Source organism: Triticum aestivum, chromosome 1D (genome assembly GCF_018294505.1).
Source record: "Triticum aestivum cultivar Chinese Spring chromosome 1D, IWGSC CS RefSeq v2.1, whole genome shotgun sequence".
NCBI lineage: Eukaryota > Viridiplantae > Streptophyta > Magnoliopsida > Poales > Poaceae > Triticum > Triticum aestivum.
Window position 1 is genome coordinate 126,236,298 of NC_057796.1, and position 14,847 is coordinate 126,251,144.

Here is a 14,847-nt window from a genome sequence, read left to right on the forward strand (position 1 = left end):
TATTTTTTGGGCAAGTGAGCTACATTGTTCTTCATAAGGGGGCTGCATTGTTGTATACAAGTGGGCTGCATTGTTGTATACATTTTTTGTTCTGCATTGCTGTAGACAAGTGGACTGCATTGTTGTAGACAATTGTGCTGCATTCTATTCTTTAGTGAACTGCATTTTTTTATTTTAATGAGATGTATTACATGTTTTTAGGTTTTGTATTTTGTGCTGAGTGTTTCCATGTTTTTTCTACACAGTTTTAGGTTTTGATGGGGGGCTTGATGAAGGCTGTACGTCACTGTTCGAGTCCCAGGGTTCTGATAACCCACAAGTATAGGGGATCACAATAGTTTTCGAGGGTAGAGTATTCAACCCAAATTTATTGATTCGACACAAGGGGAGCCAAAGAATATTCTCAAGTATTAGCAACTGAGTTGTCAATTCAGCCACACCTGGATAACTTAGTATCTGCAGCAAAGTATTTAGTAGCAAAGTAGTATGATAGTAGTGGTAACGGTAACAAAGGTAACAGTAGCAAAAGTAATATTTTTGTTGTTTTGTAGTGATTGTAACAGTAGCAACGGAAAAGTAAATAAGCGAAGAACAATATGTGAAAAGCTCGTAGGCATGGGATCGGTGATGGAAAATTATGCCGGATGCGGTTCATCATGTAACAGTCATAACATAGGGTGACACAGAACTAGCTCCAATTCATCAATGTAATGTAGGCATGTATTCCGAATATAGTCATACGTGCTTATGGAAAAGAACTTGCATGACATCTTTTGTCCTACCCTCCCGTGACACAGAACTAGCAACAGTCCCAGGGGGAGTTTTGTTTGCAATTATTTTGATTTAGTTTGCATAAAGCATGGGACTGGGCATCCCGGTGACCAGCCATTTTCTCGTGAATGAGGAGCGGACTCCACTCCTCTTGAGAATAACCCGCCTAGCATGGAAGATACGGACATCCCTAGTTGATACATGAGCTATTCGAGCATACAAAATAGAATTTCATTTGAAGGTTTAGAGTTTGGCACATACAAATTTACTTGGAACGACAGGTAGATACCGCATATAGGAAGGTATAGTGGACTCATATGGAATAACTTTGGGGTTTAAGGGATTGGATGCACAAGCAGTATTCCCGCTTAGTACAAGTGAAGGCTAGCAAAAGACTGGGAAGCGACCAACTAGAGAGCGACAACAGTCATGAACATGCATTAAAATTAATAAACATTGGATGCAAGCATTAGTAGGATATAATCCACCATGAACATAAATATCGTTAAGGCTATGTTGATTTTGTTTCAACTACATGTGTGAACATGTGCCAAGTCGAGTCACTTAAATCATTCAAAGGAGGATACCACCCCACTATACCACATCACAACCATTTTAATAGCATGTTGGCACGCAAGGTAAACCATTATAACTCATAGCTAATCAAGCATGGCACAAGCAACTATGATCTCTAATTGTCATTGCAAACATGTTTATTCATAATAGGCTGAATCAGGAATGATGAACTAATCATATTTACAAAAACAAGAGAGGTCGAGTTCATACCAGCTTTTCTCATCTCCGTCAGTCCATCATATATCGTCATAATTGCCTTTCACTTGCATGACCGAACGAAGTGAATAATAATAAGAGTGCATGTGCATTGGACTAAGCTGGAATCTGCGAGCATTCAATAAACAGGAGAAGACAAGGCAATATGGGCTCTTGGTTAAATCAACAATAATGCATATAAGAGCCACTTCAACAATTTAATCATGGTCTTCTCCTATCGACCCCAAAGAAAAGAAAAGGAATAAAACTATTTACACGGGAAAGCTCCCAACAACCAAAAGAAGAACGGGAAATCTTTTTGGGTTTTTCTTTTTAATTATTACTATTACAGCAAGAAAAGTAAACTAACTAAAAGTTACACTATTTTTTTTGGTTTTTCTTAAGGTTTAACAAACACACAAGAAGAAAGCAGGAAAAAGAAAATAAACTAGCATGGATAGTACAGTGAAAGAGTATGAGCACCGACATCTAGCAATGAGTGTGTGAACATAAATGTAATGTCGGTGAGAGATACGTACTCCCCCAAGCTTAGGCTTTTGGCCTAAGTTGGTTTATTGCCACGGATGGCCTGGCGGATATCCATAGTTGTAGCCAGGGTCGTACTGAGCTGCGGCAGTTATTGCCTCCTGAGCTGCAGCGTGGCGGCGAGCTGCCTCTGCCCTCCTCTCGTACTCATCTGCCTCCTCTCTGGTAATAACATACCTTCCTTTTGCCTGATAATCAAAGAAGGCAGGAGCAGGGAGAGTAATACGGACAGCACGACGTTTGTCAAAGATTAAGCGATACCGGAGAGGTGATTCATTCCTCTCGATAAACTGGTGGTGGACCATAGCATTATATTTTAAATAAGTAGGAGGCAACTCAATATCATCCTCTCGAATGTCCACACCAAGAAAATCAGCTAAGTGGGTTGCATAAATTCCTCCAAAGAAATCTCCATTAAATCTATTATGGTGCAACCTACGTGCAACAATGGCTCCCAAGTTATAAGTTTTGTCTCCTAACACAGCACTCATAAGAATACTGAGATCAGGGACACACATATGACATGCTTCATCTTTACCATTTATGCACCTACCTATGAAGAGAGCAAAATAATGTATAGCAGGAAAATGAATGCTCCCTATGGTAGCTTGTGCTATATCTCTAGATTCCCCCACAGTTATACTAGCAAGAAAAATTCTAAATTCACATTTGCGGGGTTCACTAGCACTACCCCATTGCGGAAGTTTGCAAGCATTGGTAAAATCCTCTAAGTCCATCGTAAACGATTTTTCATAAAGATCAAACAGGACAGTTAGAGAATTACGTGAAGATGAAAATTCAAACCTCCTCACAAAGGAACTAGTGAGATAGTGGTACTGGAGGCATTTTTCTGCCTCAAAGCTCACAAGATCAGCGTTACACAAATATGCGTTAAATTCTTCGTTGATTCCCGCTCAATCCATAAAATTTTCTGAAGGCCATTCACAAGGTCGCACTGGAGCGTCCCACGGTGGCTCATCGTCAGCATCACGCATTGCAAGCCTGGGTCCTTGCTTCCTTGAAGAACCACCTTGGAACATTTTCCTAAGCATATTTCTTCCTCTGAAAAATTTCTGAAATTTTTAGTAACTTCAAATAAAAGTGAACCAAGCTCAACAAAATTGATAGCAACTACTCCTACAAGTGACTAGAGCCTATATCAAGCATTAGAACTACTTGGAACCAAATAAATTTGACATGCAAGCTCAAGAACATGGTCACCTAGGCAGCACAAATTTGCAATGAATAAAGCACTAGAACAAAAACTAATTGGACCAATGGAGGAGTCACATACCAAGGAACAATCACCCAAAGCAGTTTTGTGAGAGGTGCTTTGAGCAAGGAGATCGAAAATCGCAGCAAAATGAGCTAGAACTCGTGATTGAGCTGGATATTGGTGTTTGTGGGAGGAAGAAGAAGTGTGTGGGTGCAGGAATAAGTGGAGGGGAGCCACCATGGGCCCACTAGGCAGGGGGCGCGCCCTCCACCCTCGTGGCCAGGTGCTTGCCCCTCCTGCTGTGTTCTCAGTGCCAGATATTCTCAGATATTCCAGAAAAATCATATTCCATTTTCAGGGCATTTGGAGAACTTTTATTTTCGGGGTATTTTTATATTGCATAGATAAATCAGAAAACAGACAGAAAAATACTATTTTTTACTTTATTTCAACTAAATAACAGAAACTAGAAAGAGGGTACAGAAGGTTGTGCCTTCTAGTTTCATCCATCTCATGCTCATCAAAAGGAATCCACTAACAAGGTTGATCAAGTCTTGTTAACAAACTCATTCCGAATAACATGGAACCGGAGAAATTTCGAATAACACTATGTTACCTCAACGGGGATATGCACATCCCCAATAATAAGAATATCATATTTCTTCTTGATAGTAGGAAGAGGAAATTCAAAACCTCCAAAAATAATCGATGGAATTTTTCCAATAGAATTTATACTATGAACTTGAGGTTGTTTCCTCGGAAAGTGTACCATATGCTCATTACCATTAACATGAAAAGTGACATTGCCTTTGTTGCAATCAATAACAGCCCCTGCAGTATTCAAGAAAGGTCTTCCAAGAATAATAGACATACTATTGTCCTCGGGAATATCAAGAATAACAAAGTCCGTTAAAATAGTAACGTTTGCAACCACAACAAGCACATCCTCACAAATACCGACAGGTATAGCAGTTGATTTATCAGCCATTTGCAAAGATATTTCAGTAGGTGTCAACTTATTCAAATCAAGACTACGATATAAAGAGAGAGGCATAACACTAACACCGGCTCCAAGATCACATAAAGCAGTTTTAACATAGTTTCTTTTAATGGAGCATGGTATAGTGGGTACTCCTGGATCTCCAAGTTTCTTTGGTATTCCACCCTTAAAAGTATAATTAGCAAGCATGGTGGAAATCTCAGCTTCCGGTATCTTTCTTTTATTTGTAACAATATCTTTCATATACTTAGCATAAGGATTCATTTTGAGCATATCAGTTAATCGCATACGCAAAAAGATAGGTCTAATCATTTCAGCAAAGAGCTCAAAATCCTCATCATCCTTTTTCTTGGATGGTTTGGGAGGAAAAGGCATGGGTTTCTGAACCCATGGTTCTCTTTCTTTACCATGTTTCCTAGCAACAAAATCTCTCTTATCATAACGTTGATTCTTTGATTGTGGGTTATCAAGATCATAGCAGGTTCAATTTCTACATCATTGTCATTACTAGGTTGAGCATCATCATGAACATCATCATTAACATTATCACTAGGTTCATGTTCATTACCAGATTGTGTTTCAGCATCAGAAATAGAAATATCGTTTGGATTCTCAGGTGGTTCAGCAATAGGTTCACTAGAAGCATGCAAAGTCCTATCATTTTTCTTTTTCTTCCTTTTAGAAGGACTAGGTGCATCAATATTATTTCTCTGAGAATCTTGCTCAATTCTCTTAGGGTGGCCTTCAGGATACAAAGGTTCCTCAGTCATTTTACCAGTTCTAGTAGCCACTCTAACAACATAATCATTTTTCTTACTATTCATTTCATTGAGCAAATCATTTTGAGCTTTAAGCACTTGTTCTACTTGAGTGGTAACCATAGAAGCATGTTTGCTAATGAGTTTAAGTTCACCTTTAACATTAGCCATGTAATTACTCAAGTGTTCAAGCGTATCGGAATTGTATTTCAATTGTCTACCAAAATAAGCATTGAAGTTTTCTTGTTTGACAATAAAATTATAAAACTCTTCTAAGCATTGTCTAGCAGACTTATAGTGAGGAATATCACCTTCATCAAATCTACAGAGAGAATTTACCTTTACTAACTGTGTCGGGTTATCAAGACCATGAGTTTCTTCAATAGGTGATGGATTAAGACCATGTATTTCTTCAATAGGAGGTAAATTCTTAACATCTTCAGTTTAATACCTTTTTCTTTCATAGATTTCTTTGCCTCCTGCATATCTTCAGGACTGAGAAACAGAACACCTCTCTTCTTCGGAGTTGGTTTAGGAATAGGCTCAGGAGCTGGCTCAGGAAGTGTCCAATTATTTTCATTTGTCAACATATTATTCAATAGAATTTCAGCTTCATCCGGTGTTCTTTCCCTGAAAACAGAACCAACACAACTATCCAGGTAATCTCTGGAAGCATCGGTTAGTCCATTATAAAAGATATCAAGTATTTCATTTTTCTTAAGAGGATGATCAGGAAAAGCATTCATTAACTTGAGAAGCCTCCCCCAAGCTTGTGGGAGACTCTCTTCTTCAATTTGCACAAAGTTGTATATTTCCCTCAAAGCAGCTTGTTTCTTATGAGCAGGGAAATATTTAGCAGAGAAGTAATAAATCATATCCTGGGGACTACGCACACAACCAGGATCAAGAGAATTAAACCATATCTTAGCATCACCCTTTAATGAGAACGAAAATATTTTAAGGATATAAAGATAGCGAGATTTCTCATCATTAGTGAACAGGGTGGCCATATCATTTAATTTAGTAAGATGTGCCACAACAGTTTCAGATTCATAGCCATGAAAAGGATCAGATTCAACCAAAGTAATTATATCAGGATCAACAGAGAATTCATAATCCTTATCAGTAACACAGATAGGTGAAGTAGCAAAAGCAGGGTCAGGTTTCATTCTATCATTAAGAGATTGTTGCTTCCATTTAGCTAATAACCTCTTGAGTTCATATCTATCTTTGCAAGCTAAAATAGCTAAAGTAGCTTCTTTATCAAAAACATAACCCTCAGGAATAACAGACAAGTCTTCATCATCACTTTCATCAATATTATCAGTTTCAATATTTTCTTTCTCTCTAGCCTTAGCAATGTGTTCATCAAGAAATTCACTAAGTGGCACAGTAGTATCAAGCTTAGAAGTAGTTTCATCATAAGTATCATGCATAGCAGAAGTGGCATCATCAATAACATGCGACATATCAGAACGAATAACAGAAGTAGGTTTAGGTGTCGCAAGCTTACTCAAAACAGAAGGTGAATCAAGTGCAGAGCTAGATGGCAGTTCCTTACCTCCCCTCGTAGTTGAGGGATAAATTGTTGTCTTAGTGTCTTTCAAGTTCTTCATAGTGACCAGCAGATATAAATCCCAAGTGACTCAAAGAATAGAGCTATGCTCCCCGGCAACGGCACTAGAAAATAGTCTTGATAACCCAGAAGTATAGGGGATCGCAACAGTTTTCGAGGGTAGAGTATTCAACCCAAATTTATTGATTCGACACAAGGGGAGCCAAAGAATATTCTCAAGTATTAGCAACTGAGTTGTCAATTCAGCCACACCTGGATAACTTAGTATCTGCAGCGAAGTATTTAGTAGCAAAGTAGTATGATAGTAGTGGTAACGGTAACAAAGGTAACAGTAGCAAAAGTAATATTTTTGGTGTTTTGTAGTGATTGTAACAGTAGCAACGGAAAAGTAAATAAGCGAAGAACAATATGTGAAAAGCTCGTAGGCATTGGATCGGTGATGGAAAATTATGCCGGATGCGGTTCATCATGTAACAGTCATAACATAGGGTGACACAGAACTAGCTCCAATTCATCAATGTAATGTAGGCATGTATTCCGAATATAGTCATACGTGCTTATGGAAAAGAGCTTGCATGACATCTTTTGTCCTACCCTCCCGTGGCAGCGGGGTCCTAATGGAAACTAAGGGATATTAAGGCCTCCTTTTAATAGAGTACCGGAACAAAGCATTAGCACATAGTGAATACATGAACTCCTCAAACTATGGTCATCACCGGGAGTGGTCCCGATTATTGTCACTTCGGGGTTGCCGGATCATAACACATAGTAGGTGACTATAGACTTGCAAGATAGGATCAAGAACTCACATATATTTATGAAAACATAATAGGTTCAGATCTGAAATCATGGCACTCAGGCCCTAGTGACAAGCATTAAGCATAGCAAAGTCATAGCAACATCAATCTCAGAACATAGTGGATACTAGGGACCAAACCCTAACAAAACTAACTCGATTACATGATAGATCTCATCCAACCCATCACCGTCCAGCAAGCCTACGATGGAATTACTCACGCACGGCGGTGAGCATCATGAAATTGGTGATGGAGGATGGTTGATGATGACGATGGCGATGAATCCCCCTCTCCGGAGCCCCAAACGGACTCCAGATCAGCCCTCCCGAGAGGTTTTAGGGCTTGGCGGCGGCTCCGTATCGTAAAACGCGATGAATCCTTCTCCTTGATTTTTTCTCCCCGAAAGCAAATATATAGAGTTGGAGTTGAGGTCGGAGGAGCTCCAGGGGGCCCACGAGGTAGGGGGCGCGCCCTAGGGGGGCAGGCGCGCCCCCACCCTCGTGGCTAGGGTGTGGGCCCCCTGGTCTTCATCTTTTGCAAGGATTTTTTATTATTTCCAAATAGACGTTCCATGGAGTTTCAAGTCATTCCGAGAACTTTTGTTTCTGCACATAAATAACACCATGGAAAGTCTGCTGAAAACAACGTCAGTCCGGGTTAGTTCCATTCAAATCATGCAAGTTAGAGTCCAAAACAAGGGCAAAAGTGTTTGGAAAAGTAGATACGACGGAGACGTATCAGGTTCTAAGGTGGTTATGGAGGATTGTGTCATTGAAATGTCTCCAGATAATTCTGGTTCTTTGGCTGGAGATGGTTTGAACACAGTTGTGGCGTCTGGACCTGATGGTGGAAGTGTTTCTCGACCTAGCTCTCCACGCGATGTATTTGATGTTGATGATGATGATTTTGTTACGCCGTGTCCTCGCACCACTAGGGCTAGGAGTGCAGCAATTAATCGCCCTCCTGAGGGTGACGTTGAAATATTTTCGAACAAGAGGGCAGGTGAGAGGGCTTTTAAGTTGAGATGCTCTATAGAGAAATTGAAGCCTCCGAGGTTCAAATATATTGATGAGGCGAGGAAAATAAAGGATCTTGTTCTGAGCAAAGATTTTGTAACCAAATACCATGAGTAAGTTTTATGTGTGTGCGCTTAATCCTTTTTGTGTGTTTTTTAATTTTATTTTTATTGATCCCATATCTGTATGTTTACTGCAGGAATGCGTTCTTTATGGTGCAGAGTCCTTTTGGTGATCTTGATACTTACACTGTTGACTATATATATAATACATTTGGCAAAGGAGCTTTAATGGATTCGTATCTCATGGATTTTGTCATCAAGTACTGGAAGCAAGACCATGAAATGGGTTTAGTTTATCATTCTGGTGAACGTGTGCTACTTTCACCCTTATTTATCATGGTAAACGTGTGCTGTCATTTTTTTCTATTGTACTAGTTTTTTATGTCCATGCCTGAATGCATTGTTTATTCCTTTTTTCATTTTCTTTTTTGTTCTTTTTTCTTTGCAGTATGTTCTTCAGATGGAAACCTTTGTGACGAAAGATGATGAAGGAAACCCTGTGTTGCCAGTTGTGCATAGCACGTTTGTTTTAGAAGATGCAGTTAACCAGTTCAAGGTTTTTGTGAGTGACGACGTAAACCTGTTGGATGCAAAACTGGTAAGTTCATTGTTTCCTGTCATTTATTTTTCTGGTTTGTTGCATTTCTTTTTATAGTTATTTTTTGTAATAGTGGTCCTAGTGCTACGTGTCGAAATAACTTTTCATTTCATTTTTGTTTTTTTGATGTGAACAGATTATGATGTCGCGCTCCAAGGATGGTCATTATTCCTTATACACGATGAACCAGCATCGCCAGACATTTGATATCCATGACACTAGGAAGTACACTGGCCATCCTGATGTCACGACAAAGTGGCGCAGGACTAATTACCACTCAGATTGCACTGAAGTGGTATGTCATTTTTTCTTGCCAAGTGTAGAGCTTTTTTGTGTTTCTCCTACTGCAATTTTTTATAAACTGCACATGCAATGTTAGCACACATAGAACCACACTTGTTTATGTAGTGCACTGCAACATGTGCGTGACAGAACTGCATTTTTCTCAGGCCCCCCATAATCCTTGTAAAAAAGAGATAAAAGGAAATGACCTCATGTGCATTTAAAAGAGGGACTGTCTAGACGTTGAGAACAATTTTTGTATTTTTCGGTTCGTCTGAATAGTAATTTGATCTGTGGTGTGTGTTATTTTTACATTGTGCTTCCTTTTTTTTGCCAGATGAGGAGGATGACTCAGTTGCTGAAGGCGATTTATGGTGAAAAAGTGTATAAATCTAAGAACCACCCTGACTGGGTTAAATTGGCAGAGAAGCCCTCTTACCCGGTCGTGCCAGCGCAGGGAGCAAATGAGTGCGGAGTCTATGTTCTGAGGGTGACGCAGTTGTATGACGGCCAACGTCTAGTTGAGAAAATTATCAAAACCGACGTAACACCTTCTCTGTTTTCTTCGTTTTCTTGTTACTTTTTTTTATTTTACTTTTTCACTTTTTGTTCTTTATGACAACCTTTTATTTAATCACTGTCTGCATTTTTTTAATTTTTCTTTTTTCAGCCTGCTGTTGAAGATTGGAAGGCGGAGTACATGTTCCAGCTGCTGTTCAATTCTTCGAACATGTTGTGTTATGAAGACATGCCGCTTGAGCTACGAGAACTGATTGCGGACCTCAGGCTTACTTCCCCGTCGCAATCGTAGACGCAGTAACAATCTACTTGGTAAAAACCCTGTGTATGGACAAGAACTAGGGGTTCATGTTGTGTACTGTGTGGTGTCTAAGGTATATATTGTATGAAAAGACTTTTGTTTTTCTGTTGTTGTGATTTTTCATCTGCTTTTTTGCAGCAGTGTTTTTATGGACGAATTTGTATCTGTATGTGTATTTTATATAAATAATTCATACAGTATATATATGTGTATATTTTTATTTTTGTTGACTTACACGTTCTGTGTGAATTGGCATTTTTGTCACGCTTATATGTATCTTATGTGTCCCATAAACTGCATTGCATGTGATGCCGAACTTCTTCGTCCAACAAAAAGCACTGCATTTCTCTACAAGTTTGTGCTGCACCTGTTTTTTGCTGCACTTTTTTGCCGCAGACCCTGCATTCATGTGTGTATCCTGTAATAGCGTTGCTTTATGATACTGCACTGCTTTTGCCTAACCAAGTGCACTGCTTTTGCCTAAAGATGCGTCCTTTAGTTGGTTGTTTTTTTATTGTTTGTATTGTAAGGTATGGGGGGGGGGGGTTGGGCCCTCCCATTTTTGGTTGTTTATAGATTTGTATTTGCTCTTTGTATTCCCTGTACTTACCGCACTGCGTGCATTAGCGCGAGGCAGCCCCACCCCCCCCGGCGAGGCCGAGCCTGGAACGAGCCGGAGCAGGCGGCGACGCGGCGTGCCGCGGTGCCGCATGCACAGGCGAGTCCGTCACACCCCGTCGCCTCCCTATCTATGTTAGGGGTGTGGCTCTGGGGTTGCGTGCGTCCTATTGTTGGATAAACAGAATGTCCGCACTGCGCCTGTCAACCAAGCGCATTGCGTGCTTTAGCGCGAGGCCGAGCAGGGGGTGGGAGGGGGGTCGTGACCCCCTCCCCACCCTCCCTGCGAGGCCGAGCCTGGAACGAGCCGGAGCAGGCGGCGACGCGGCGTGCCGCGGCGCCGCATGCGCAGGTGAGTCCGTCACACCCTGTCGCCTCCCTGTCTATCTTAGGGGTGTGGCTTTGGGGTTGCGTGCGTCCTATTGTTGGATAAACAGAATGTCCGCACTACGCGTGTCAACCAAGCCCACTGCGTGCGTTAGCGCGAGGCCGAGCAGGGGGTGGGAGGGGGGTCGTGACCCCCCTCCCCACCCCCTTGCGAGGCCGAGCCTGGAACGCGCCGGAGCAGGCGGCGACCCGGCGTGAGGCGGCGCCGCATGCGCAGGCGAGTCCGTCACACCCCGTCGCCTCCCTGTCTATCTTAGGGGTGTGGCTCTGGGGTTGCGTGCGTCCTATTGTTGGATAAACAGAATGTCCGCACTACGCCTGTCAACCAAGCACACTTCATGCGTTAGCGCGAGGCCGAGCAGGGGGTGGAAGGGGGGTCGTGACCCCCCTCCCACCCCCCTGCGAGGCCGAGCCTGGAACGAGCCGGATCAGGCGGCGACGCGGCGTGCCGCGGCGCCGCATGTTCAGGCGAGTCCGTCACACCCCGTCGCCTCCCTGTCTATCTTAGGGGTGTGGCTCTGGGGTTGCGTGCGTCCTATTGTTGGATAAATAGAATGTCCGCACTGCGCCTGTCAACCAAGCGCACTGCGTGCGTTAGCGCGAGGCCGTGCAGGGGGTGGGAGGGGGGTTCGTGACCCCCTCCCCACCCCCCTGCGAGGCCGAGCCTGGAACGAGCCGGAGCAGGCGGCGACGCGGCGTGCCACGGCGCCGCATGCGCAGGCGAGTCCGTCACACCCCGTCGTCTCCCTGTCTATCTTAGGGGTGTGCCTCTGGGGTTGCGTGCGTCCTATTGTTGGAAAAACAGAATGTCCGCACTGCGCTTGTCAACGAAGCGCACTGCGTGCATTAGCGCGAGGCCGAGCATGGGGGGTGGGAGGAGGGGTCGTGACCCCCCTCCCCACCCCCCGCGAGGCCGAGCCTGGAACGAGCCGAAGCAGGCGGCGACGCGGCGTGCTGCGGCGCCGCGTGCGCAGGCGAGTCCGTCACACCCTGTCCCCTCCCTGTCTATCTTAGGGGTGTGGCTCTGGGGTTGCGTGCGTCCTATTGTTGGAAAAACAGAATGTCCGCACTGCGCGTGTTAACCAAGCGCACTACATGCGTTAGCGCGAGGCCGAGCATGGGGGGTGGGAGGGTGTCCTGACCCCCCTCCCCACCCCCCTGTGAGGCCGAGCCTGGAACGAGCCGGAGCAGGCGGCGACGCGGCATGCCGCGGCGCCGCATGCGCAGGCGAGTCCGTCACACCCCGTCGCCTCCCTGTCTATCTTAGGGGTGTGGCTCTGGGGTTGCGTGCGTCCTATTTTTGGAAAAACAGAATGTCCGCACTGCGCCTGTCAACCAAGCGCACTGCGTGCGTTAGCGCGAGGCCGAGCATGGGGGGGTGGGAGGGGGGATCGTGACCCCCTCCCCACCCCCTACGAGGTTGAGCCTGGAATGAGCCGGAGCAGGCGGTGACGCGGCGTGCCGCGGCGCCGCATGCGCAGGCGAGTCCGTCACACCCCGTGCGCCTGTCAACCAAGTCAGGATGTGACGTGGGATTGTGCCATTGAAGCCAAGTGAAAACATTCACCGTGGTAGTGTTTTTGATTAGCTGGAAAAAATATTCATCTAAGCGAACTGCAATGCTTTATTGACAACACATCTTTTGTCCCATACCGGACTGCACAGCGGACTGCATTTTTTTAAGGTGAGGGGGTACTGGAGTAACTTGCTAGTTGTGCGTCGTTGGGTTTTGTTTGTTTTTGGGCTGTGAGAATTTGTTGGGCCTTTGTTCGGGGAGTGAAGACGCATTGGGCCCAAGTCGGCCTGTGAGCACAGTTGGTTCCTGGTGCGTTGTGTGCGGCCTAATGTTTAGTCCCACCTCGCCCGGGGAAGGCGCGCACGACCTGTTTATAAGCGCTGGCGAGGCAGCCGTATCGAAATCGTCTGGTTACTTATTTGGGCGCTTATATGCGACGCCCGTTGCTCTATGCTCTATGACCTGTGGGCCCATATGTGCCCGCCCCCATGCATTGTGACTCAGAACGACTCGCCTTCTGTGGGCGCAGACCTACTACGAGACTGGCTGAGGACGGGTGTACCTGTGGTGGTCAATTTTTTTCTATGTATTTTCTATCTTAAGTATTTTTTTCAATGCAGGGGCGTGCACTGCTTAGCAAACCATCCTTGCACTGCATTGATCAGGGTTCTGTACTTCATGTGCACCCATTCCGTACTACACATGTTCGCACTGCATTGATCAGGGTTTTGTACTTCATGTGCACGCATTCCGTACTACACATGTTTGCGCTACATTTTTGTGCACTGCATGGGTAGCATATTTCGCTCTCACGTATCATTTTTCTAGTGTACGGGTGTGCACTGCTTTGTTGCTTCTATGTGCACTGCATTCGTCATAGTCCTGTGCTGCACGTGTACACATTTTGCACTGCGTGCATGCTTCTTTGTGCCAAAGTTGTGACTGGTTATGCCAACCCTGCGGACTGCATGGATTACATTTAAGTACTGCATCAGGTGCATTAATTCTGTGTTGTGTAGTGCACGAAAGTGCTTCTCTTGTGGTTCATTTTGAGCATGTACCGCACTTCATGCACACATATAGTGAACTTCCTTGTAAGACTTTGGAGAACTGCACACATTTTTTAGAGACCTAATACGTGACAGGCTGTGGCCTTGTTGTAGCTGGGTGGTCAATTTTTTATCCTTATGTGAAGCATTTTTTTCTTTTGGAGTATATATATGTCATGGTAGTACAAATGATGTCAGTTGTACTACTTGCACCAACGTTGAGTACTGCACTACGCGTACCAAGTCTTTATGTTGTGCACTGAATGAAAGTTGCTGCAGCCCCTTTGTTCTGCATTTGTGCATGTACTGCACTTCATGTATATACTCTGTGAACTGCGTTGTATTTGTTATGTGAACTGTATTCACGTTTTGGTATCACACATTACATTTTTTCAAAGTTTTCTGGATACTTGTTCTAACACAAACTAATTTCAGCGGAAACAATTGATCAGAAGCAAACTGTGACACATAAGCAAACCACAGAAATAAAATTTAATGATAATTCTAAAATGACATTGTTTTTACAAAAGAAATGTTCGATATGAAGCAATGGACATAATCAAAAGCTTGCATACATGAAACAAAGAACAACACAACGATTAAAGTAAAGTGAAACTAAAACTTAGCCCTAAATTATTTCTAGTTGTTGTACTGGATTATAGCCTTGTTCTTCTTCTGCTTTGCTTCTTTGTCTCTTTTTGCCCTGTCCAGTCCCATGATGACATCGTAGATGATTCTCCATGACTCATATGTTGCGAATGCATCTATTTCTGCATACTTGATAAGCTTTTCTGGCAGTGGGCAAAATCCCCACAGAGTATGGTCCTCCTTGCGGTTAATTTTTTTCTTCATGTCATGGTAGTGAATGTCTATCATCCTGCCGGCAACATCAGCCAAAGAGTCAAACTTCTTTTTATTGTATGGGTCTCTCCATTCCAGCTGCATATCAATGTAGTTGTCGGAGTTGATCTCCAAACCAGATAGCTTCAGCTTGCTTTTGTCTCCTTCAATTGCGAATCCGACGAAGGTGTACTCACCATTCATGAGGAATTTGTCTAGTTCCA